Below are 25,486 nucleotides of genomic sequence, written 5' to 3'. Positions count from 1 at the left end.
TTGGCTAGGATATTTTGCAGGTGACTTTTTCCCCCCCACAACTCATTATATCTTGAACTGATTTTGGACCCACATTGGAAAAGAACCCCGGGTCACATCTCAACAAGCTGAGGCACCTGGGATATTTATCACCAACCACAGGAAGGAAGCTAAAGAGCTCTATGAAACTTACTGACCCACTGAGTATAGGTTTAATAGACAAGAGAGATGGCATATGATTAATTACAGTTATTTATATTTATGGATTTAAATCTTGAGGATGCCTGGCCTCTCCCCATTTTATTTCATAATATTCCCCCTGCTGGAGACTGAAGAGCAAAAGTCAATTGTCTGAGTGTTGGCATCACACTGGAAACTAAAGGGCCATGCATTTCAATTCCAGCTCAAGAAACACTCTGGCTGAGCAGATGTAATTCACCAGACCCCAGCGGGCTAGGCTCGCACTGTTGTCAGTCAAATCTCACAGTGGATGGAAATCAGCAGAGCACGTTAGCAATTTATGCTCAACAGCCTCTTCTCAACCATAAATTTTGAGATAATGTTAAGCGTAACCCAAAGTTAATCCAAAAAATTTAGTCCATAGGTTGAGCCTGTGTTCTTACCATGAGGCAGTCAAAAGGCAAGGGACTCACAAAATACCATTTATAATAGGATTCCTGTAAAAACTCCAGGTTCTGACATCAACGCAGTGAGCTTCAGGCCTGACCTCACCCAGTGCACTTATGCCAACCCCTGGGTCATTAGTTTGGCATCTGCCAGCAGCATGGTTTTTTTCCCAGACCGGGGCAGCTGAGGGCTCTGGGGCAATCACAGAATGGGCACTTAGCAACCCAAGTCACGCCCCAACCCTATGACAATCTCAGCCTGAATAAAGCCACCTGAGTTTTCTGGACTTCAATTTCCCCACCCAGAAGACTGACATTGTCTGTACATTCCTTTTTCATGGCACTGCTAGATCCCATAACTCTGGCCCTATTGCTCTCTAGGGCCTCCTGCCATTTTCCCCATCCATACTGGAAAATGGGAGAAGATCACTCACCATGCCAACTGAATGACTGATGAACATGAACATGATGAACAGCCTTTTACCCCACTATGACTTGAAAACACAACATGTTTATGCTGGTAATAATTAAAATAAAGTGAAGAAAATTTTAGATATAAGAGCAGTTGGCTATTCAGAGTTCTTTGTGGTTAATAAGTTAAACATTCTAGAAATCTGCATTGCTTAGAAATTATTTTTTTCTGGGTTAAATTACACTCTGGATAGAGATGAGGTAATAGACAAGTAAAATTTAATTATGAAAAGAAAAAAGTAGATATGACAGAGTTTCTGTGTGGGTGTCTGTATTTCTGTTTTAAAGTACATGTGTGACAGCTAATATCATCCTCCAAAGTCAGGAACAAGAAAAGAATGTCCACTCTTACCATTGTTATTTTATATAGTACTGGAAGTCCTAGCCTCCACAATCAGACAACAAAAAGAAATAAAAGGCATCCAAACTGGCAAGGAAGAAGTCAGACCTTCACTATTCTCAGATGACATGATATTGTATGTACAAAACCTGAAAGACTCCACAAAAAAAAATTGCTGTAACTGATACACAAAGTCAGCAAAGTCACAGGATATAAAGTCACAGGCTATAAAATCAACATACAGAAATCTGTTGCATTTCTATACACCAAAAATGAAGCAGCAGAAAGAGGAATCAAGGAATTGATCCCACTTACAACTGCACCAAGAGCCATAAGATACCTAAGAATAAACCTAACCAAAGAAGAAAAATATCTATACCCTGAAAATAATGAAATACTTATGAAAGAAACTTAAGAGGGCACAAAGAAAGAGGAAAACTTTTCATGCTCATGAATTGGAAGGAAAATATTAAAATGTCCATACGGCCCAAAGCAATTTACACATTTAATGCACTCCCATCAAAATTCCACCGCATTTTTCACATAACTAGAAAAAAATCATCCGGGGCGCCTGGGTGGCTCAGTGGGTTAAGCCGCTGCCTTCGGCTCAGGTCATGATCTCAGGGTCCTGGGATCAAGTCCCACATCAGGCTCTCTGCTCAGCAGGGAGCCTGCTTCCTCCTCTCTCTCTCTCTGCCTGCCTCTCTGCCTACTTGTGATCTCTGTCTGTCAAATAAATAAATAAAATCTTAAAAAAAAAAAAAAAAATCATCCTAAAATTTGTATGGCACCACAAAGAACTCTGAATAGCCAAAGCAATATTATCCAAACAGGTTTACATTCTCATCTCTGAATGGGAGAGTTGCAAGTCATATTTTTACTTTTCTTCCTTGTGTGCACCATTTTCAAAATTTCTAAGATGAGCAGGTATTATTCTTCTATTAAGAAATAAAATTGTATATGTGAAAGGGGAGGGAAGGGAAGGGAAGTGTAAGAAGGGGAAGGGAGGGGAAGGGAGGGGAGGGGAAGGGAGGGGAGGGGAGGAGAGAGAGAGAGAAAGAAAGAGAACTCTAAAGAGCACCAGGCAGACAGACAGCTGACATTTGACTAAATCCCATATCATCTGATCATTACTTGAGTGATTTTTGTTTTACACAACTTTTCTCTTCTTTAATGAACTAGAGAGTAAAAGACCCAAAGAAAGGAAAAAAATACTTTGCCTTTACAGTTTATGAGGAATCTTGAAGCAACAACTGTATACTGTCACAGGATTATCTACCTTATTCTGAAGAACAGTCTCCACCCTAACTAGAATGAATCTGTATTAAGCATCTGACACCATAACTATTTAAGCCTGAGTGAAACTACACCTAAACGAGTCTTGAATTGTTAGTTATTTCATAGTATATCCTCTCAAGGATTTAGAGTTTAACAAAACATCAGAAATCCCAGCAACTCATCAAGCTAACAACTGCAAAGCTGATCTTAATGCTGGAACTCGGTGTGCCCCAGGATTGAACTTTGTCAGGGCAGCATCTCTTCAGCCAACAACACACCGGTTGGGGGGCTCCACGGTGCCAGGCCCTGAAGGAAGGCCACAGACACAGAGAAAGGACCTCCGGGGCCAACCTTCCCCACCTCTCCCCGCCCTGTGACAATTCAGTGGCCACATGCAGGAATACTGCTAATGCCCTGTGTCCTGTGTCCTTCTAGTGACAGGATGCTGTCCTTGGCATATTCAAATGCTGTCGCTGACCAGTCAGGAGAATATTCTCTGCAGAAGGCAGTTGGTGTCAGAGCCATCGGAGACATTGAATTAGAGAGCACTGACTGATCTGAATTCCAACTGAGCCACTTCTAGATGTGTGCCTGACTGCAAGTTTCAGCCTTCTCATCCATAAAAATCTCATCTATGTCACGAGTTAGATTAAGAATTAAGATAATGTAGGGCGCCTGGGTGGCTCAGTGGGTTGGGCTGCTGCCTTCGGCTCAGGTCATGGTCTCAGGGTCCTGGGATCGAGTCCCGCATCAGGCTCCCTGCTGAGCGGAGAGCCTGCTTCCCTCTCTCTCTCTCTCTGCCTGCCTCTCCATCTACTTGTGATTTCTCTCTGTCGGGTAAATACATAAAATCTTTGGAAAAAAAAAAAAAAGAATTAAGATAATGTAAGTGAGATGTAAAAATACATGTATGACCAACAACTCTCACTTGCTAATACATAATATTACCGAGCACCTACAATGGGCTCCCACATGTGCAAGACCAAATTGGAGTGACAGAGAAGACTATTTAGAGAAGAGGACAAAAACAGCCAGCCTACACGGGGTCATCCCCCTGCTGTGGCCTAAGCAGCACTTGACTCTGACCAAGCAACTGCACTTAAGACTCAAAGACTAGGGAAATGAATCCCATCACGTCCCTGAAAGCACTGTAGGCAGGCCTCTTCCAACAGCTCTAGCATCTCTTCCCAAGATAAACCTGCCCTTGAATAGAAGGCATCTTGATATTTGTTAAGTGTTCTATCAAAAATAAAACCCTCTAAAGCCTAGCAGCTAACGCAGATCTAATTCCAGGCCAAGGGTTACCTGTTACAGAGGCCACAGTGGGGCAGAGGCTCTTCCATTTGGATCAGGCTCCAATCACATGGAGTCCTGTGTTCTTACAGCTCTTCCCAGTCCTTCAGTTCGCGCACTTAAAACATTCCCCGAAAGGGGCCTGATCAAAGGTTTGTGACCTGAATTAACCCAAGTCACTGAGTCAACCCAAGTCAACTTTGACCCAAAACACAAGAGTGTTTTTTTGTCCTCTATTCAGAACACTTCTTGGTAGTGTTCATTTAGTTCATGGAGGTGAGAAATTGCTTTCTGGCCCAATCACAAACCCTGAACACCATCTACCTTACAGAAAATACTAATATAAAACAAAATTCTATCACAACAATCTTAGAGTCTAACATTTTTTCAAAGAATAAAGATATTTCAGGGTGCATGGATGGCTCAGTCAGTTAAGGGTCTGCCTTCAGCTCAGGTCACGATCCCAGGGTCCTGGGATCAGGCTCACATCAGGCTCCCTGCTCAGCAGGGAGCCTGCTTCTCCCTCTCACTCTTCTGCTCCCCCTGTGTGTGTTCTCTTGCTCATGCCCTCTCTCAAATAAATAAATAAAATCTTGAAAGAAAGAGAGAGAGAGAGAAAGAATGAATGAATTAAAGGAAGGAAGGAAGGATGGATGGATAGATGGATGGATGGATGGAAGGATGGATGGATGGATGGAAGGATGGATGGATGGATGGATGAATACATGGATGGATGGATGGATGGATGGATGGATGGATGGATGGATGGATAGGGGAGATATTTCTCAAGAATGTATTCCTTCTAGGATGATGGTCCGGATTTCAGGATGTAAAAATATGTACCATAATTTTGGTTAACCTTACAGCAAGAGCTTGGGGAAAGGGTTCAGGTTTTTTTGGTCACTCATTCAATGCACACCAGCCATGTTCAACAGCCACTGAATTCCCCGAACCACATTTACTCATGCCCACAGAATCCCCTCCATCCCCCTGAGACTCCTCCACTGCCCATCTATGCACCTCTGCTGTCCCCGCTCCACCATTCCTTTCCATCTACACTCAGGAGTGACACCACCTCACCTCACACTTCACATGTGCTCTTCCCACCCTTTACTCACTAGGCTTTTACTCTTGATGTCTGGTTTACATTCTCTTGTTTCTTTGTTATGTGTAAGTAATCAGTTTCTGCTAGGATGAAGGAAACCAAGGTTTGAAGAGGCCCAGAAGGAACTGGGCATTTTATTCAAGGCTCCCAAAGGCTCTACACACCAATTGCGAAGTTGCAAGTGGGCACTGGAAACTGCCTGACCAACCATGTTTAAACACTACCACAAAACCGAGTTGGTTTGGTGTCCGTATTCCTTGGAGTGTGCAACTAAAAACATTAATAATTACAACCTGGTGCAAGACGATGACAGTGGTGAACAAAATCACTGGATAACTTAAGGAAACAAGATTCACTGCATAAAAGAAAAAGAACACAGGACGATGTCTTCCTCCCACCCTAACTAACCACACAGCCACCAGTTCTCTTGTTCATTCACCTTCTGCTTCATCTGAAAATTCGCCTCCACCGCTGAAGGAAAGCAAAAAAGGATACAGGAAAATATAATGTAGATTTCACAACAGAAAGGCAATATGTATACTCATACAGGTACTGAATTTTCATTTATTCAACAAACATTCATTGGGCACCTAGTATATTAAACTGTGAGTAAATATAGATGCATCGTTTATGGTTTCTGCCTTTAAGGAATGCATAGCTTAGAGAAGAAGATTCTAAAACAAATACCAGTGATACCAATAAGGCTTTGACAAGGGGCTAAGTGAGTCATTACCCACGGTAGGGAATATCATCAGGGCAAGCTGTATAGAAAGCAATAATTAACTCAAAGGTTGAAGGTTCACCAGGTCTCAGGTGAACATGAGCAAAGATATGATGGTACAAATGACTACTGTATTTTCAAGAATAAGGGGGTGTTGGTATGCCTAGAGCACAGGGCAATATGCAGGAATCCTAACTAAGGAGGTGAGGAGACCATATGGACAAGCAGGGGGGCATCTCTGGAGATCTTACATGTCACTCAAAGAATTCTGGCTCTTTTCCAGTAGGCAACAGATTGCCAAGGAAGGCTTTTAAGCATTTTTATTGGTTGCATACTCCATTATAAAGACTATGCCTGTCAATCTATACATGTTGTATGAATCCTTAACAATATTCCTAGTAGGCTTAGATAGAATCACATTTGAATTTAAAACACCGTTCTCCCATTCCACTTCCCTGAAGGAGTGTTTGGAGATAATGTGAAAGGACCTAAGTCTGGGAGCAGGGAAATCCTGGGAGCAGGACATCAGGAGACTGGATGTGAATATCCAGACATGAACTCCTAAGGGTCCAAATTAAACCAAAGACAGTGACCATGGAGTGGAAAGTACAGAGTCTGAATATGCTTTGAAGGAAAGATTGCTAAAATGATTGCCCCCCCGAAGAAGCACTCTTTAGCTTCTGCCACATAATGGAAGGCACTTCCCCAGGGTGTTACACCACCATCTGGGCTTGAAGAGGCCCTCAGAGCCCCTGATGCTTCCTGCCACTTTTAGCAGTCCCCAAGGAGGCCTTTGTCCCCAACTGGCCACTGAGCCATCAGGAGATGCCTACAGATACTCTGAAGAGGCTTTTGCTTAGGCTTGCCACACAGTCTGCACCCAGCCTCCCCTGAGACACCAAGGAGACCGACCAATCCTAGCATGCTGCACAATACCTTGCTCATCACCAAAAGCCCAGTCTGCCCCACTTCTCACCTTCTCAGCCCTTCCTCCCTCCCATTGTCTCTTGAACTCAAACTCTACCCTCAGCACACACCACAATGCCCCCTCCTCTGAAGGTTCTAAAAACTTGGAGAAGGCAAGATTTAACCTGACCTTTGAAGGCTGAAGCCAGTTAACAACATTTTCCTAGCATCCCGTCAAGAGGTGACTGTTAATACCCTCACATTTAAGTCTGATGTTCTACCAGTATAAACAGGAATGGCTGTACCTAAGGCTAAAATATCAAACACCTCTGAACTGGGTGATAACTAGCCCCTTTCCTGGGACATTCCAATGATTAAGTGATTAAAGAGTTAATGTCTATCTTCCTCAAAGGCCCCCAGGAGGCTACTCCAGACCTAAGGCTTACAAAAGTTAGGCTTCTTCCATTTGAGTTGTAAAGAATTTGATCCAATCTAAAAAATCCCCTAGTCTACAGATGAACTAAATATCCATCCAGCTCACCTTCCAACTTCCCTGTCCTCATTCAAATATTACCTATTTTGAAGTTCACGTCCTTAGACTTTATCACCTACTACCCCTTCTTACTGTGGCTCCCCCATCTACTGCACCTAAGCACCTGGCTGATTCCTTTCCAGACAGAAGTGTCCTCATCGTTGCTGTCTTCTGCATCTACACGGAAGCCCGGATTCGTACATCACCGCACCTCTGATGATCTCTCTGATGCTGCCTCAGCCACTACCCTCCCTGCCATAACCCTGGCTTTGGCTTCACGATTACTTGCACAAGCTTGGAGTTGTCAGCTTCAAGCATCCCACACTGTAACCACTACCTTCTCTGTCTCCAGTTCATCTATTCTGGTATTTCCATCCCAACATCTTGTTGGCATTATCTGGCTTTCCAGTCCATTGACCCTTCCATTTTTCCACTATCAGTTATACCCTCACTTCTCTTTCTGCCCAGCTTGGGTTCAAAGTCCATCATTGGAACCTCTCCCTTGTAAGTGAGTACTTGTTCCTCTCTTCCGGATTCTTACCTCGCAGATCCTCAAGTTGATTAAACCCAACGATCTTCCTGCTCCACGCCTCCACCTAACAGCTGAAGAAACTGCCTGGCACAAAACACAACCCCAGCCAGCCTCAGCTCAAATTCATGGTTGCAAATCTCAAATTCATGGATGCAAAAATCTATATTGATCAGCAATACTATTGTATTTCCCAGAATGTTTTAAAATAGCTATTTCCTCTTTTCCAAAATCTGTTTCACGTCTCTCTAGCCCAACTTCACACTTTGTTATGAAAGTAGAACAATTAGGGAAGAACTTCCCACCCCCAAACCGTGATATATCAGCCACTGTACCCATTCTTTCTACAATCCTTCCTTTTACTGTAAATGAAATGTCCCTGTTCCTAGTAAGGACTAACCTCTACATTTGTGCCCTGGATTTCCTCCCGTCCTGGCTCTTCAGGAATTGTACTCTAATTATTATCCATCACTCTCCCCTGTCTTCATCCGTTTTTCCTCTCTACTTAATTATTCTCCATCATTTCCTCTCTACATAAATGCATTCTATTACGTTCTGGTCCTAACAAGCCCTTCCCTAGACAATATCTCTTCTAAGAACTTTTCCACCCCTCTGTGTTTCTTCACAACAAAAATTTTTGAAAGAGTTGTAAGAACTGTCTCTGCTTCCACAACTCAATTAAATAAGCTTTTGCCCCAGCCTTGCTCTACTTAAAGTATATGTCAAATTGTCAAAATCACAAATGGTCTCATTTCACCAAATGCAATCTCTATAACTGACACTGCAGAAACATCTCCTTTTTAAAATATTTTGAACTCTTAACTTCAGGGACACCACCCTATCCGGGTTTCCCTCCTACCCCATTGGCAACTCCTTCTCTTCTGAATAAAACAGTGCCCCAATGGCTTCCTTCTCTATCTATACATTCCTGATAGGTAATTCTATCCAGTATCAGATAAAATCAATATGCAAATAACTCCAAACTCTGTATCATCAGCCAATAATACCCTTCCCAGAATCTTCCAAACTCAACTTATCCAATTGTCTAATATAGCTCCAAAGGAACATCTAATAAGTGTCTTACACTTAACACAGTCAAAACAGAGCATTTTCTCTCTTCCCTCAAGCTTGCCTCTCTCCCAACTCTTCCCTTCCCAGTTTATGGCACAATAAAAAGTTTTGCACAAGTAAAAAAATGTAAGCCTTTATCTAGATTCTTGTTTCCCCTCTCCAGATAATTATCTATCAGCAAGTTCAGTCAACTAACTCTATTTCAAAAACATATCCTAAATCTACTCAGTTCTTTTCATCTTTAACACAATGCCTCTCTGTATTCAGTATAATGATTTATAAGAAACATGTATTTGGTCATTCAAGTGACCTCAGTTCTGTGAGCCACTCTAGCAAACTAACCACACCTAAGGAGGAGGTCACTAGAACCTCCAATCTTTAGACAGTTGGCCAGAAGCACAAGTAACAAACAGCCCGGGATTTGCAACTGGAATCTGAAGGGGTGGGGGGGGCAGAGGTCAGTCTTATATGACCTGGTCCTTACCCCAAGGAATCTGATGCTGTCTCCACGTAGGTAGTAGGTAGTGATAGAATTGCCTAGTGTCATGTGGGACACATGCTGAAATGGGGCCCAAAAGATCAAACAATAACAATTTATTGGTTGGACAACTAAAATTGATTCTTAACTGGGTCCTGCTTCCATTCTCCCCTCTCCCACCAACCACAATCCAGTCTGCCTTTCGCTGTCGGAGCAGTCTCGGATAGTACGCATTCTCAGTGGGACCAATAACATCCAAGAAACAAAACGGAGTCTTGGGGGTGAAAAAAGATCTTATACATAACAGCAATTTGTGGTCCCCCAAAGCACAACTCTACTTAACAAAATCTTATTCTTTAATATTATGGAATACTCTCCTGCTAGGCTGAAATTGACTTAAAATTGTAATTAATTAATTTCAATTTAATTACTCTTCTTAGAGCGACAGAATGAAAAAAAAAAGTTGACACGCTGCTTTACTGCAAAAACACATTGCTTCGTTTACCAGCACACAATCCTCTAATACCTTATATCACCAGAGAATGAAATCTAAATGCCCTATCCTGCCTTATAAAGCCTTATGAGACCTGACCCTTGCTTACTTTTCAAAGATACTCCTGGATACTGTGGTAGGTTGAATAGTGGCACCCAAAAGCTATCCACATCCCATACCCTGGAAGCTGTGAGTGTTACCTTACACAACAACAACCACAACAACAATAAAAAAGACTTTGCAAACGTGATCAAGTGAAAGATCCTGAGATAAGGAAATAATCCTGAATTCTCAGGGTAGACCCCAAATGCAGTCCCATGTACCTTATAAGATGGCTGCAAAGGGAGGTTTGACCCATGCAGAAGAGAAGGCAAGGTGATCCTAGAGGCAGAGGTTGCAGTGATACAGCCATAAGCTACTGAATGCCTGGAGTCACCAGCATTCAAGCAGGGCAGACAGACTTTCCCCCAGGACCTCAGAAAGGAGCATAACCTGGCACCATCCTGATTTAAGATCCTGATTTTGGACTTCTGGCCTCCTGAACTAAGAGAGAAGAAACTTCATGGTTTTTATTTCTGTTTTTTAAGATTTTATTTATTTATTTGAGAGAGAGAAAGAGAGTGAGAGATCATGCATGGGAGGGAGACACTCTCAAGCAGATTCCCCACTGAGCAGGGAGCACAATGCCAGGCTCCATCCCACAGCCCATGAGGTCACAACCTGAGCAGAAACCAAGAATCAGAGGCCCAAATGACTGAAGCCAGCCGGGCACCTCAAATTTCTGTTGTTTTATGCCAGTGAGTTTACAGTAAATTGTTACAACAGCCACAGATAACTAATACAGATACCTCTCCCTCTCACCCATTAAGTTTAAGGTTTATTTACCTTCTCCTGCCCATCAAATTCATCAAGAATGCAGTTAGTTTTGGCACCAGCTGTCTTCTCAGCCTGGAATGCTCTGCTCCTCATCTTTGCACAGCTAACTCCCCCCGATCATTCAGGACCCAGACCAAATGTCAGCTCCTCAGAGAGGACTTCCCAAGCTATCCAAATTCAAAATAACCACATAATTCTCATCATCTCATATGTCTCTTCTTTATTTAATTACTATTATTTCCTTTCCTTCCCTCCCACCCCTGCAAATAAACTCTTCAAACCAGAGACTGTACCTATTTTTACACCACTGTAATCTTAATTTGTAGAAAAATGCCTGACATGTATTAGGTGAATGATAAACTTAACACATGAATGGATGGTATAGAGGGGAGAAAGGATGGTGGTGCCGTTACCGCGAGAGCAGAAACATTGGAGGAGCATTAGGATGAGGACAGAGGGAGATGATGAGTCCCATCTAGACTGTGGGACATCCAAGTGGAAATGCTCACTGAGTCTAAATTCAGGAAAGAAGTCTGATTGGAGATGCAGATTTTTTTTTTTTTTTTAGATTTTATTTATTTATCTGAGAGAGAGAAAAAGAGAAATCATGAGTGGAGAAAGAAGAAGAGGGACAAGCAGACTCTCCACTGAGCAGGGAGCCCAGTACAGGGCTCGATCAGAGGACCCTGAGATCATGATCTGAGCAGAAGGCAGATACTTAACCAAACACCCAGGTGCCCTGGAGATGTTGATTTGGGAATTACTAAAATCAGGGATATGGATGAACTTAGTGGTGAAGAGAGCTTCTACAGTGAGAAGACAGTGGATAGACCGTAGGAACTCCAATATCAAGGGGAAGAAACTGTCAAAGAGATCCACATAGAGAAGTCCAAAAGATGGAATACTAGCCTAGTGAAAGTTCGGCTTCACAAAGGAGGGAATCAGCAGAATCACAGATATTTCAAGTAATATGGTCCCATTGATTTGCCAATAAGGAGGACACCAATAATCATAGAGTAACAGATTCATCTAAGGTGGAAGCCAAATTTGCAACAGCCGCGGAGTGAATGGATGGTGAGGAAACAGAACAACATACACAATATACTTTGGGGAAACACAGGCTGAAAGAAGAGAAAGTAAGCATGTAGCTGGAGGGTAGTATAGGGTAAGGAAATAGTTTTGGTTTTTGGTCTTATGTGCTTCTGTGATGGGAAAATCTTGAGCATTCTTACAAATATTTAAAACACAGGTGAACATGGAGAAATTTCATAGAGGAAGGCAGCTAAAGGAACAGGGGATCTGAGTATGGTTGCAAGCACCAACTTTGAATAACTCTACCTCTAACTTGGTAGTTAATGATGGAGACCAAAATATATTAGTTGACGTGGTATCTTGGATCTCTTTTTTCTCAGTATAATAGGATGCAAAGCAGTGTGAAGGGAACAGCTTCACCAAAACCCCACAGTCTCTTCAGCTCCCAGCTACACTACATTTTCCAATCTCCCTTTGTTGTGTACCTGAATTCTGGCCACTGGTATGTCTGAGGAACTGATGCATTCGTTGCAACACCAAGTGTTTAGAAAGTAGATACACTTCTTCTCTTTCTCCTTCCACTAACTGGATAAAGTTGAAAACAACTTTAGTTTTAAGGAATGGCAAAATCAATGAAAGGTTCCAGGGTGTGTGAATCATGAAGTCATTCACCAATCAAGAGTATGATATGACCAAGAAATAAACATGTCACATATGGCTTTTATATACTCTCAGATCCTTCCAACAGTTTATTTTGCCCTAACCACTAACAATTAACTGATGAAGAAATGGACTTTTTTCCAGAGGCAAGGGAAACAAAAGCAAAAATGAACTACTGGGACTTCATCAAGGTAAAAAGCAAAGGAACGGCAAAGGAAATAATCAACAAAACTAAAAGACAACCAACGGACTAAGAGAAGATATCTGCAAATGACGTATCTGATAAAGGCTTATTATCCAAAATCTATAAAGAACTTACCAAACTCAATACCAAAAAAAACAAACCAAAACAAAAAACAATCCAGTTAAGAAATGGGCAGAAGACATGAACTGACACTTTTCCAAAGAAGACATCCAGATGGCTAACAGACACGTGAAAAGATGCTCAACCTCACTCATCATCAGGGAAATACAAATCTAAACCATGATGAGATACCACCTCACAGCTGTCAGAATGGCTGAAATTACCAACAGGGAATGATAGATGTTAGCGATGATGTGGAGAAAGGGAAACTCTCTTACACTGTTGGTGGGAGCCACACAGTAAGTGGCTGTTAGCATCGCCACTCTGAAGAACAGTATGGAGGTTCCTCAAAAGTTAAAAATAGAATTACCCTCTGATCCAGCAATTGCACTACTAGGTTTTTATCCAAAGCATACAAAAATGGTGATTTGAAGGGTTGCATGCACCCCAATATTTATAGCAGCACTATCAACAATAGCCAAACTATGGAAAGAGTCCAAATGTCCATCAACTGATGAATGGATAAAGAAAATGTGGTATATAAAGGCACCTGGGTGTTTCAGTTGGTTGGGCAGCTACCTTCAGCTCAGGTCATGATCCCAGGGAACTGGAGTAGAGCCCTAGTATCAGGTTCCCTGCTCAGCAGAGAACCTGTTTCTCCCTCTCCCTCTGCCTGCTGCTCTGCCTGCTTGTGTTCTCTATGTGTACCTCTCTGTCAAATAAGTAAATAAGGCTAAGAAAGAAAGAAAGTGTATATATATGTATATAGATATATATACATGTATCTATACACACACACACACACACACACACACACACCAAGGACTATTACTGAACCATCAAAAAGAATGAAACCTTGCCATTTGCAACAATGTGGATAGAGCTAGAGGGTATTATGCTAAGTGAAATAAGTCAGTCAGAGAAAAACAAATACCACATGATTTCACTTACCTGGGATTTAAGAAACAAAACAGAAGAACATAGGAGGAGGGAAGGAAAATAAAATATGATAAAAACAGAGAGGGAAGCAAACTAAGAAACTCTCAACTACAGAGCACAGAGAGCTGCTGGAGGGGAGATGGACGGGCTAAGTGGGTGATGGACATCAAGGAGGGCACTTGTCGGGATGAGAATCGGGTGTTATAGGTAGGTGATGAATCACTAAATTCTACTCCTGAAATCAATACTACACTATATGTTAACTAACTTGAATTTGATAGATAGATAAATAAATAAATAAAATTTAAAGCTCATCAGCTCAGCTCTAACTATAAAACGTATTTTATCTTATTTATTCTACTAAGGCAGAAATACACATAAGAAAATGACTTGAAATACTGAAAAATAATAGAACTTTGGTTTTTAAATCTGAAAATCTTTGATGCTTCATAAGATCTGGCAAATATAACCAAATGAATGAACGATTAAGAGGCCAAACAACTTTGCATATTTCCTATGTATTTAAATCAGATTTATTCTTGACCATTATATTAATTTTTAATAAAGTATTGAAATACCATGGTACATTGGTACAAAAAAATTGTACAGGTCAGGTAAAAGGCTGAAAGATAATGCTGAAGATTGGTAAACTATGGCGGAAAAGGGCAAAAGGTGTCTTATAAAAACAGATCAAAGAATGGCCCCATGGCTGAAAATGGAGGACATGAATTTCTATGGACATCCAATTTGCATGATTGTGTTCATTCATGTAGCATTCACACACCCAGGTGCAGTAGTGGGAAAAGCAGAATACCACCAAGTTGCAGGTTGTTTCCGTATCCATTGATACTAATTCACAACATCATGGTTTCCTAGAAGTCACATAAAGAGGAGTACTATTTTAGGCAGGCATAGTGTCCTAGGCATTCGATCTCTGAACCAGTTCAGCATCGCTGGTGAAAACTCTGAAGCCACAGGGTAAAATATTAGTAAGTGGAAGTGTTAAAAGGCAAAGCTCAATGAGTCAAGCAGTGGAATCCAGAGCAACAAAAAGCAGGAAATACATTACAGAAATACTGGAAGGATTATCCCTTGATTCTATTATTTCTTAACACAGTTTTCAAGGGAGTTTCAGTCATATCAGGAAATAACTATGTGGCTTTGAATGAGTCACTTAAGTTCTCTGGAACTGTGTTTCCCCGCTGATAAAACAGTTCACTGCTGCTATATGAAATAACATAAGCTGAGTGCTTAGCACAGCACCTAGGAAATGATGATTGCTCAGTAAATGATACTTGTAATTACTATTTATTATTCATAATAAAAGGAGTTGGGTTAGATCTCTAACCCCTTTTCTATTTTACAATTCTGTGAAAACATATATTTTTTTAAAGATTTTATTTGTTTATTTGACAGAAATCACAAGTAGGCAGAGAGACAGGCAGAGAGAAGGGGAAGCAAGCTCCCTGCTGAGCGGAGAGCCCGATGTGGGTTCGACCCCAGGACCCTGAGATCATGACCTGAGCTGAAGGCAGATGCTTTAATCCACTGAGCCATCCAGGCACCCTGAAAACATTTTTTTAGATAAATATCCCAGCTACTTAAGGGTGTGCTAAGATGGGGGTAAGGGGTTAATAATAGCAAACATGATGGGAGAAGGAAGAGAAATAGACTTGTTATAACAGATCCTGTGAGCATGAGCCAGGGGGAGAGATGCAGAGAATGCAGCATCCTCTGCATATGAAGGCTACATCTGGAGAGACTGGGAGTAAGGAGATCCCAGACTTGGGGAAAAAGTTAGATCAAGGGTCTAGCAGTGAACAGAATCCACTGACCAAGAACGGCCTCACCTTAGACAAGAGTACTAAAATACTTCATGCATTTATGGGCTTAAGATTCATGTAGTCCCCCTCCTTGTATAGAGGAAGAAACTGAAGGGTGCAGAAACTGACCAAAGTCACACCTAAGTGGCTTAGACAGTGACTTCGGGGATGGTCAGGGAACCAATGCTCCCCAAAGATTCTTTCTCCGAGCTTATATAAATGATAGTCAAGGTTTTGTCCCTTCAGAATCCAGAGTCTTCTGATAAAGTGACAAGTTAACTTTATCACTCCTCTTTTTATGAGTTAATTTTCCAGGTTCTTTTCCTAAGAGACTGGATTAGGCGGGCAGTGAGAGAGAAGGGAGAAATTGGTGAAAAGAAGGGAGCCCCCAGTGGATACTAAGTAACCTCTCCCTTTGAAGATTCATTTTCTTCAGGAATTGCTTTCATAACTTCGCTTTCCTTTCCTCCTCCTAAATATGGTGTTTAGGGCTATCAAAAGTGCCAAATCTGTAAAGAAAAAGGGGAGGCCTGGAAAACAGAAAGCTTGAATTATCCAGTCCAACTGATTATCTGGAATACAACTGCCTATGTTATCTGCTCTCCAATCGCACCCAACCCATTTCTATCACATGCTTCCTGAGAAACTAAAGGATAAGGGAATTACATAAGGTGGTCAATCATTCAAAAAACTGTTTACCTAGGTGTTCCCCACGTGCAAGGCATCTGGGCTGAGCACATGAAATCTACCAAATTGTGTAAGATCCAGCTCTTGCTCTACATGATATGCAGAAAAGGAAATAATACACGTTTTCAAATAATTAGCTTATACAAGAGAAAACGAGAGACTTGAGGGTGGCATAAAAAGAGCAATTGAATGATTTAGGAAATGTACAAAACACTTCTGACTGGAGCGGTGAGGGAAAGCACCATGATATTGGTAAGCCAACGGTCAGGACATTCAAGGACTGACAGAATTTCAAAAAGGTGAAGTAGAAGGAAAAGCATGCATATAGGGACAACAGTAGGAAGAAGACAGATTTGGGGAATTCCAAGTAGTCCAGTGTGGCTGGATCCCAGGGGAAGATAAGGACACGACCTTAATACTGGAGCATGACCAGAGAGGTCTGTAAATTCAAAGACAAATATTTGGAACTGGATCCAATAGATCAGAGTAACCCAAGGAACAGTGGAGCAAAGTGGAATGATCAAAGCAGTGTTGACATCACCACAATGCAACAAACATGCTCTTTATCCAGTTTAAATAAAAGGAAGACGGCTTTTGAGAACCTAATACCATAAGCTATGTTATTTTTATCACTGTTCAAATACATTTAGAAGTTTATTGTATCTTATTAAAATAATAATGGTATAAAATCTTAACTAAAATGTTCCCAAACTGTTTACTTTGAACTTGAAGCTTTGTTCCTCTTGCATATACGCATCTGGCCTTAGCGGCCACTGGTAGATACAAGGTTAGTAAAAGACTTTCTAAGCATAAGTCTCCAAGTCATGTTGGGAGGACACACCACTATTTAAAGAACATGAGGCTTAAGAAATTTAAAGTCATTGTTTAAAAAACACCCTAAAAAATCTCACTATTTTTTAAAAGTTTGCAAAGATTTATTTATTTTAGAGTGGGAGAGAGAGAGAGAGAGTGTGTGTGTGTGAGAGAGAAGCAGACTCCCCACGGAGGACAGAGCCCAACATGGGGCGTGATCGCATGACCCTGAGATTATGCCCTGAGCCGGAATGAAGAGCTGGACACTTAACTGACTGAGCCACTGAGATGCCCCATATGTCACTATTAAAAAAAAATAAAGTAAATCAGTAACAATTTCATTTTGTCGGAAAAAATTTTTTTTCTTGAGATTTCCAACACAATTTAATTTTTTTTTCCTAGCACAGAGGGAAAAAACAAGGAAACTTTCCAAATTCTTTTTACAAAGGTCAGCCTAACTGTTACAACCCTGTAAAATATCACAAGAAAACAGGCCAATTTTACTTATAAACAGAGGTATACAATTTTTAAATAAAATGTTAGAAAATAGACTTTAGTGGTACATTTAGAAGAATAAAGAACAAGGTAGGGGGTTCACATCAGGAATGAAAAGATGAATCAGTAAGAGGAAAAACAGTAATAAAATTAATCATATTAATATGACAAAAATGAAAAATATCATTCAGTAGATATATAAAAGGCATTTGATAAAATTCAATCACTATTTTTTATGAAAAATAAATCTTAGTTTAATACAACAAAATAAGATGCCCAAATTGTCACCGATATTTAAAACTAATCTGGAAAATACCAGTGTGGTGTGCAGAATTATGTGATGTTTCCCAATAACTGCTCCCCCAGACCTGGTTGTATATTGCCTATAGAATCCCCTCTTCTTGAGAGTGGGTGGGATTATGAATATGATGAATTTCAGTCCTGCAGTTAGGTTACACTCTATGACAAAGGCAAAAGGATTTTGCAGTACACTCAGGTCCCAAATAAGTCTGGTTTTGAGTTCATCAAAAGGAAGGTTCTCCTGGGTGGGCCTGGCCTTATCAGGCAAATCCTTGCGTCTGGGCTTTTTTTTTTTTTTTTTTTTTTTATAAACATGTATTTTTATCCCCAGGGGTACAGGTCTGTGAATCAGCACTCACCAAAGCACATACCCTCCCCAATGTCCATAACCCCACCGCCCCTTCTCCCAACCCCCCTCCCCCCAGCAACCCTCAGTTTGTTTTGTAAGATTAAGAGTCACTTATGGTTTGTCTCCCTCCCAATCCCATCTCGTTTCATTGATTCTTCTCGTACCCACTTAAGCCCCCATGTTGCATCATCACTTCCTCATATCAGGGAGATCATATGATAGTTGTCTTTCTCTGCTTGACTTATTTCGCTAAGCATGATACGCTCTAAATTTCCCAAATAAAGTTTTAAAATTTTGTTATTATGTATGTCACAGTAAATTTTAGTTAGGAAGGAAAGATTTTCTATTAATTAGTTTCTTCCCCCTAATTTTAATGAACTAACAAAACCACAGCTTGACCTCATTAAAATCAGAAACCATGTCTTACTTGCTGCATAAATCAGAAATCTGATTTTGAAAGAACCAACATAAAAATTTCAACTGAAAAATGGGAAAGAACACAGATATGCTCAAGGAAGAAATATTTAAGACAAAGAGCCATTAAGAACCTCCAACAAAAGGCAAAAATCCTGGAAAACAAGAAAAAACAAACAAAAACTCATGGTCACATTCATGTCAGGACATAAAATCAGAGTTCTGGACAAACTCTGGTCATAGTCAATTCCTAAACATTCTCAGGTGTGCAAACCATAGGCTCCCATGTTTCCCTTCCCTTAAAAGTTCCTGAGGTCAATCCCTGGTCAGATAATACAGAAAGAGGTCTACCAGAGTAGTGTGTCCTCTGCAGAAGCTCATATTTGATTACCTGCTTACATTCTACCATAAAACGTTTTTATAATATAGAGAGGAAAGCAGACCCCACAAATCATAACAGGTTGTTTTCTGAAAATGAGTTTTCTAGAATTTGCTATTAAATGAGATGTCCTCCCAACATGACTTGGAGACTTATGCTTAGAAAGTCTTTTACTAACCTTGTATCCACCAGTGGCTGCTAAGGCCAGATGGGTATGTACCAGAGGAACAAAACTTTATGTTCCAAGTAAACAGTTGCTACAGTTGTCCTAGGTTACAGCCACCTTAGCCCTTGTCTTTTGACAATTAGATTAGTTGAATCTAATCATCTCTCCTTCCTGCATTTCTTTCCCCCATCATGTCAACAAGAAACTGTACAACACTCCCTTCCTTAGCTGCTTCTTCCTCAAGAACACAATTTACCATTGCTTCTTATCTCAAAGGGGATGAGTCCTGATGGAATTATCTAAGTATTTGAATTAGCATCTAGAAACACATTAATAATCTTCTCAGTTTAGTTCCACTCAGTCCTTCCTTATCTCCCAAAATAACAGTCCTGAAATTAGCCAGGTGTAGGGGTCCCACACCTAATGATTAGTAATTTCCCCAGAAACATCAGATGAAAAATAAATCCCATTACATAGAGCTGGATAATGTAACAGGCAGGTGATGTTATACATTTTTATGTAAGTGTGGTAAAAGTGGTAAAAATGAAGAGTTACAATTTCTAACCCCAATCCTGAGCTTTAAAACTCAGAGATACAGTGAAAAGTAATACTTAGTGCACATCCAGAATTTTACTGTTTTTAGGTTTAATATTTTTCCACATAGGATTGTCTGAAAGCAAAGGATTGTGCTGGCTTTTTAATGCAGTGAAATACAAAATAGTGAACATTCTTGATACAACCATGACCTCTCTTTGCTGTAATCTTCAGGAAACTATAGGTCTCTCTGTTGCTGAAATGACATTCTCTTCACCACAAAACTGTCCCAACTATTTGAGCCCATATTAACAACTCCCTGGCATAACCACACAGTTGAAGTCAACATTCTACCCATGGCATATGATTATGCAAGATCTTATGCTGGTGTCTGTTTTACCTGGTTAAACAAAGTCTAACTCTCTCAAAAGCAAGATAACCATACTTTTTCTTCTTCTAGCACTTGCTACTCTGTAATGCTACACAAGCCTAAAGAAAACTTCTTCAAGAAGCCAAGTGTTAAATATACAGTTGACCTTCGAACAAGGCAGGGGTTAGAGGTGCTGACCCCCCTGCATAGTTGAAAATCCACATATAACTTTTGACTCCCGAAAAATTTTACTAATAGCCTACTGTTGACCAGAAGTGTCACTGAAAACAAAGTGGATTATCACAAATTTTGCATGTTATATATATATGATATACTGTATTATAGTAAAGTAAGCTAGAGAAAAGAAAATGTTTTTAGAAAATCAAGAGAAAAAGAAAATATGTTTATAATACTATACTGTATTTATTTAAAAAAAAAAAAAAAAACCTCCACATCTAAGTGAACCCACACTGTTCAAACCCATGTTGTTCAAGATTGAATGTTTTCTTTCTCTTTTTTTGTTTAAAAGATTTATTTATTTATTTTGGAGAGAGAGAGCGCGCACGTACAACTGGGAGGGGCAGGGGGAGAGGAAGAGAGAATCTCAAGAAGACCCCAGGCTGCCTGCAGAACCCAACTCGGGGCTCAATCTCCTGACTCTGAGATCACCACCCTGAGATCATGACCCGAGTTGAAACCAAGAGTCAGACACGTAACCGACTGTGGCACCCAGGTGCCCCAAATGTGTTTTATATCTAATGCTCTTTCTGAAGTGTTGTTTCAGGACTAAACAACCTAGTGAATCCTAGTGTTGACAAGCAGAATGACCCAAGTTTTGAAAAACCTAAGCAGAAACATCATCACATTTAAAAAAAATAATAAAGAAGTGGGACGCCTAGGTGGCTCAGTCGGTTAAGCATCTGCCTTCAGCTCAGGTCATGATCCCAGGGTCCTAGGATCAAGTCCTGCATCAGGCTCCTTGCTTGGGAGGGAGCCTGCTTCTCTCTCCACGTCTGTCTGCCATTCTGCCTGCTTGTGTGTTTTCTCTCTCTCTCTCTCTCTAACAAATAAATAAATAAAATAAATAAAAAAGAAAGAGGAGAGGGTGCCTGGGTGGCACAGTTGGTTGAGCATCTGACTCTTGGATTTGGATCGGGGCATGATCTCATGCCCCTTGATGTGCTGTGCACTCAGCGTGGAATCTGCTTGAGATTTTCTCTTCCTCTGCCCCTCCTGCTTTTTTGCTCACGTGCTCTCTTTCTCAAATAAATAATCTTTTTAAAAAGGGGAGGGTGTTAGATACTCATCTGGAAAATGGTTTCCTTCTGTAACAAGGGCTTGCCACTAACCACCTTCCCTCTCAATCACACACACAAAGTAAAGGGGATGATGCCTGGATAATTCATGAACAATTTGCAGGAGCTAATTTATCTATCCTTTGTCCAAGTTTTTCCCTTTTCAATACAAAAAGAAAAATATATAAGAAGGAAGGGAGATAATATTTTGAAGTCTACCACCTAACAAGTACATCACCAGCAGTTTTACATGTGCTATATCATATTCTATTATCCATATTTTGCCAATGAGACAGTTGAGGCTCGGTGAGTTTGAATAACTTACCTAAGGCCACGGTCTTGTTTTCTTCCCCCAACTACACTCAGCTACAGTTTGTCCCACAGTTCAGTCAGTCATTGAGAAAATATTTATTGAGCACTTATTACAAGCTAGTCACCACTCTAAACATTAGGAATAGAAATGCGAGTGAAGCAGACCAATCCTTCTCACAGAATTTACATTCCAGGGATGAAAGACAGAAAACAACCCAACAAAATAATTTCAGAGTTGTAATAGTTTTTCCAATATGATTTACTTACAGTGACAGTCAAATCTTTTTAAATAGCTTTAATGAGATTAGTTACATGAACCAAAGGAGGAGGGGGTAAAACCCATGACAACTGGAAACTGTAGCCCTGTTGTCAATTACTGAGCCCTCAATACATCTTCTAATAAATCAGAGAGAAGGGGGAACCTTGGGGACCCCTGGGTGGCTCAGTTGGTTAAGCAGCTGGCCTTTGGCTCAGGTCATGATCCCAGCGTCCTGGGATCGAGTCCCACATCGGGCTCCTTGCTCATCAGGGAACCTGCTTCTCCCTCTGCCTCTGCCTGCCATTCTGTCTGCCTGTGCTCTCTCTCTCTCTCTGATAAATAAATAAAATCTTTAAAAAAAAAAAAAAAAAAGAAGGGGGGACCTTGGTGGCTCAGTGGATTAAGCATCCGACTCTTAATTCTGGCTCAGGTCATGATCTCAGGGCTGTGAGACTGGCCCTGTGTCTGGCTAGGCACTAAGCATAGGTCTGCTTAGGATTCTCTTTCCCCCTCCCTCTACCCCTCCCCTAAAAGGGGGAAAAAGTAGCACTTTAATGCTGCTCAGAATTTCTTTACAAAGTGACCATGTGAGAAATCAGAACAGACAGCTCCACCTATGTTGTCTGTCAAACCGAAAATTCCATATTTTATCCATTTTTTACTAAGGTAATGCTTTATTTGAAAAGCTGATTTGTAAAAATCAAGGGAGCATTGTAACTTGATATATGTCCTTATGAGGATCACAGAGTGGTTTCAACATCCACATCATAAAGTTTCCCAGGTTGCGTATAGTATCCATTGGGCAATGGCACCCAGCTCTCACTGAACATCCTGCCAAGACCACAGGGGGGGGGGGGGGGGGCAGTCAGGAAGTGCCTGGCCCCCCAGTGTGGCCATTGCCATTATCCTCCACAGTCCAAAAATAAACTTCACAAACTCTTAAACTTGAAACATATGCAAAATTCTAACAGTTTTGTTTAAAGCAACAAACGGTGTAACTTACCGTTCCTTCCCTCAACTATTTATACAAGACTATTTATAAGTCGACTAAATTAACTGTTAGCTAGCTATTTCTATAACTGCCTCCCATGATAGGTATAATGTGATGTGCAGTGTGGGTTGGCCCATGTCACTAAGACTGAGAATTTGTGTTTGTAAATTACTTGGAAACTCTTAAGGAAGGTTGGGGAGTGAATCCTCGTGCGCATAAGGTGGAGGGCTGTCTAGAAACTAAGCGGTAAGAGCAACACTTCATTCACAGGGCTACACCTTTCTGTCACAGCACTCTGCAAATCTATTTTTGCTCAGAGACGCTACTACGTGGAGAGAGGAGGCTGCTTTAAGTACATCGGTGTACACTTTCCATTTCCTCCTATAACTGTCACACTCCAGCACCCAAGGTTCTCAAAAGAGAGCCTCAGCACCGTTCTAGAATCTTTCCCTCCCTTACTTCAGAAGGGAGCAACAGTCCTTCTCATCAGAGGAGCGACACTCACAAGCCAAAAGTTTGTAGGAAACTTTCAATTAGCTACCGACGCTTGCCCAAAATGTATCTTAACCCCACCGCCCTCCAAAATATAAAGAGCTAAACTCTGCCTGAGAACGAGGCCACCTTCTGTTGGGGAGAAATTCTCAATCTTCCCCCCCAAGAATCCCGCCACCACCCACCCAACACCGGGGTGCTAGGGGACTCACGCGGGTCGGAAAGGGACCGGTCTCCCCTATGACCCTGAGGGCGGGGAAAGGGGGTCTCCCAGGAAGCACACACCTGAGATTGATCCTCTCGCGCGAGGGGAGCGCAGGAGCGCACAGTTCCTCCGGGTGGGGCGGAGTCTCTGCCTCCCCCCGAACCAGACCCTCGGCCCAGATCCTCGCGGCGAGGCGCGCGTGGCTGTCACTCCCGGGCAGCCCGAGCCAGTGTAACCCGACGCGCCCCGCGCCGCCGCACCCCCGCCTCTCCGGCGACTTCCTCCTCCCGCTCCTGCTCCTCCTCCCTCCCCAGGGGTTGGCCGGGGCGGCGCGACCGCTGCATCCAGCCCGGATTCCTCGGGCCCAGGCTTCTCCGGCCCAGCGGGGAGACGCGGAAGTGGAGGCGGGAGCCGGGGCCGGGGTAGGGGGTGAAGCGTCGCGAACCAGCGGGTGGCGAGCGACCGAGGTCTCCGCCGCCCAATGAACGTGACCGGACGGGGACACGCGGCCACGGGTCCCGCCGGGTGGGGCGGCGGCGCGCCGTTGCGCGGGCCCTCGGCCCTGGCTGCGGTTCCTGCCCTGCGCCCCGCCTTGTCGGCCGCCTGGCAGACAAGAAAGCCTGGGCTCGGCTAGGCCTGGGGAATATAGGGGAGGTGTCCGATTGCCTCTGCCCTCCCCACGCGGGCCGCCCTCGCCACCTGTCCCGGAGAGAGGAGACTCTTGACCGCCTGCATGCGGGCAGGCTGGCTTACCTGATTTCTCGTCGCCCGCCCCCGAATCTGGCTTCCCCTCCTCAGCAGAAAGGCTTCCCTGGGCCTAGAAACGCTTCTAGGAAACGGGTGGACCCCTGGGACCCGGCCGAGCCCAAAGCCCTCGCTCGGGCTCCCCCCCGCGCGCTCCTGTAGGCGCGCTCGGCCTCCTGACCTGCCCGCTGAATGTCAGCGCGGGAACCCGCAGGGAAGGCCAAGCCCAAGCTCCAGAAGGTGGGATGCCGAGCATTGGCCCCTCAGGTCCAGCCTCGTACAGGTGTGGGGAGGCGGAGAGCCCTGCTGCAGAGCAGCAGGCTTCCCAGATGCACCCCCTAAAACCGACCCTGCCCACTGAGCATGCCCAGCTCACTTGGAACTGCAAGTGGCTAGACAAGCCCAGATGGACCCAGGGAGGACGCAGATGGGGTTCAAATGGACCCCATTTCTTTAAGACCTTTCCTCGCACAACCTCTGGAAGTTTTGCAAATAAGGTTTCTACCATGGTGTTGAAAAATACCCAGGGGAGGGTTGGAAAGGCCTTCCAAAAGAAGGCAGCCAAATTACTTTGAACCCAAATCGCAATGTGGGGTTTTTTCAGCCTATTACTTATTAAGTCAATTTCCTTAAATGGCCGCAAAATTGTAACTGACATAAAGGAATGTGTAGCTTCATTGGGTCCCAAACTCACTAACTTCAGGAAACCAGTCTATCCAGGTTCCCAACTTTGGGTACATATTAGAATGGAAAGGCGGGTATAAAATGATTGACCCCAGGTTCACACCAAGTGAGTCACTCTGTAGATTGAACTTGGAGAGTCTTACATTTTAAAACTGGCTTTCAAAGGATAGCCAAAGGAACCAGCAGCCAGCAGCATCACCTAAGAACTTAGAAATACAAATTCTCTGCTTCACTCCCAACTGTGTGATTCCTAAAATCTGGAGCTGTTGCCTTTTTGATTTAACAAGCCCTTCCACTGATTCTCTTACACACTAAAGCTTGTGAACAACTGTTCACAAGAAAACTTCCTCCAGGTGATTCTAATGAGAACCCCTGTAATAAACCAATGTTTTCAGATTTTTTTCAAATCCCAAACATTTATCTAAAAGAGCAACATTTTACATAGAAAATGAATAATCTGATTGAATTGAGGTGCTAGTCCTGTATTTCCTTCCCACTAATTCTCCCAGAACAAATCAGTTCTTGGAAAATGGACCACCTA

At 42.3% G+C, this 25,486-nt stretch overlaps 1 protein-coding gene across 2 annotated transcripts in view; it reads right to left on the bottom strand.

Annotated features, from left to right (window-relative positions):
* The window catches only part of GPD2 (glycerol-3-phosphate dehydrogenase 2), a 142,170-nt gene extending 117,544 nt beyond the window's left edge, over positions 1–24,626 (bottom strand). Inside the window, exon 1 of one of the 2 annotated variants that reach the window (XM_059393993.1) lies at positions 24,271–24,626. The gene's annotated coding sequence lies outside the window, so the exon portion shown is untranslated. Of the gene's footprint in view, positions 1–23,597; positions 23,687–24,270 lie in introns of those variants that run through there. The other variant, XM_059393994.1, reaches the window with a different exon arrangement.
* Positions 24,627–25,486: the final 860 nt, after the last annotated feature.

The sequence above is a fragment of the Mustela nigripes genome, chromosome 3 (genome assembly GCF_022355385.1).
Source record: "Mustela nigripes isolate SB6536 chromosome 3, MUSNIG.SB6536, whole genome shotgun sequence".
In the NCBI taxonomy this organism is placed as follows: domain Eukaryota; kingdom Metazoa; phylum Chordata; class Mammalia; order Carnivora; family Mustelidae; genus Mustela; species Mustela nigripes.
This window is presented reverse-complemented; position numbering and strand designations above follow the sequence as displayed.